Source organism: Ursus arctos, unplaced genomic scaffold (assembly GCF_023065955.2).
Source record: "Ursus arctos isolate Adak ecotype North America unplaced genomic scaffold, UrsArc2.0 scaffold_7, whole genome shotgun sequence".
NCBI classification, from domain to species: domain Eukaryota; kingdom Metazoa; phylum Chordata; class Mammalia; order Carnivora; family Ursidae; genus Ursus; species Ursus arctos.
This window is the reverse complement of record NW_026623089.1, coordinates 33,991,554-33,993,404: the sequence shown is the minus strand read 5'-3', so window position 1 is coordinate 33,993,404 and position 1,851 is coordinate 33,991,554.

The following is a 1,851-nucleotide window of genomic DNA, read 5'->3' as shown; positions in this document are numbered from 1 at the left end:
GATATTTCATAAATTGAGGAAATACTGCCAGCTCAAGCTATCAAATAAAAGATCCAAAAATGTGGTTTTTCACAAGAGAAGGTTAAATGATTAGACTTGGTTCAGGAACGTTACATGTGAAAAAATATTTTTGAATTTAGGTTTCTGTAGACTTGAAACTTGGTTTTTCTCTTTCATTTAAAAAAAAAAGTTGATATGATACGCTTTACAAAATGAGGCAAAGGCAAATCAGTAAAAATGTCCATTTTGCTGAGTCCATATGGATTTAATGGAAGGGCGCGCGAACATACACACACACACACACACACACACACACACACTCATGAAGTTGAACCACGCTTTGTTTCCAAAATCAGACAAAGACACAGATCTGCAAACACAGGCCCCCTTAACATCGCGGAAGGGGTCAGATTACGCGGCGGGCCGGCGGGGGCCCTCAGACCCCGCGTAATTGTCTCCACGTTCCCGGCCCAGCATCGCCCCCGTCTGCGACGCCCGCAGACTCCGTAATGGCCCGCTTTGTACCCCCGCCGCGCCGCGTGAATGGCGGCGGAGGTAACGTGACGGAGCCGCGCGGGGTCGCCCCGGGAGGGGCGCGGGCCTGGCCAGTGGGAAGGTCGGACGCAGAGCAGCGACATCACCCCACCGGCGTCAGGCCATCGCCTCCATTCAGCGGCGGAATGCGGGCGGGCGGGGGGCGCGGGCCCCTCGGCCTGCCGTTAACCCTGTGCGCGCCCCGGGCCCCGGGCCAGTGTCCTCGTCCCACGTGGGCGCGCGGCTCTTCCGCTGGCGTCTTTCTGGGTTTAATCTCGCCGTTTAATCACTGTGCTCACGTCCCCCACAACCATAGATTCTCGCTGCAATTCAAATGACTTGGAAAGCGTTTTAAGGTCACTGGGGGCCCGGGAAGCCAGGGCAATGTTGGTGGCTTCTCTTTACTGGAAGTCCCGGCACAAGCGCCCCGAAGGGGAGAAGGGGAGCCGGCGGCCGGGCAGAGGCTCTTAAAACCTATGTCTCCCCCACACTTTGCACCTGGGAGCACTGAGGCAGAAGCCCTGTCTCTTTTCTTCTCCTCTCTGTAACTTCAGTATATTCCTAAGTAAAGGCGTGGTCAGTTTCCAGTTAGTTTTTCCTCAAACTTTTTATTTAGGAAATATTCAAACTTACAGAAAAGCTGACAGTGGAGTGCCATAATATAAATGAACATTCCTCTATCCATCTAGATTGACCACTTGATAGCATTTTGCCTTATTAGCTTTATCACCCATCTGCATGGAGAGATTTCTTTCTCCTGCATCTTTTGAAAGTAAAATGCTGATCTCGTGACATTTTGCCCTGATATAATTTGCATGCAGCAACTAGGAATAAGGACAGTCTCCTTCATAACCACAATTATCACACTTAAGAAAATTAACCCTAATTAAATAATATCACTTAAAATATAAGCCACATTTAAAATTTCTCAATTAAAAAAAAACCCTTTTAATTAAGTTTTTAAACTTTTAATTTAAAATCCAGAATCTAGGGACGCCTGGGTGGCTCAGTGGGTTGGTGTCTGCCCTTGGCTCAGGTCATGATCCCAGGATGCTGGGATCGAGCCCTGCATGGGGCACGCTGCTCAGCAGAGAGCCTGCTTCTCCCTCTCTCTCTGCCTGCCGCTGCCCCTGCTTGTGCACTGTCTGACAAATAAATACAATCTTTAAAAAATACTAAAAATAAAAAAACAAAAACAAGGAGCGGTTGGGTGGCTCGGTTGGTTGAGCATCAGATTCTTGATTTCTGCTCAGGTCAGGATCTCAGGGTTGCACGATGGAGTCCCATTTCCAGCTGGAAAGTCTGCTTGTGGAAAGC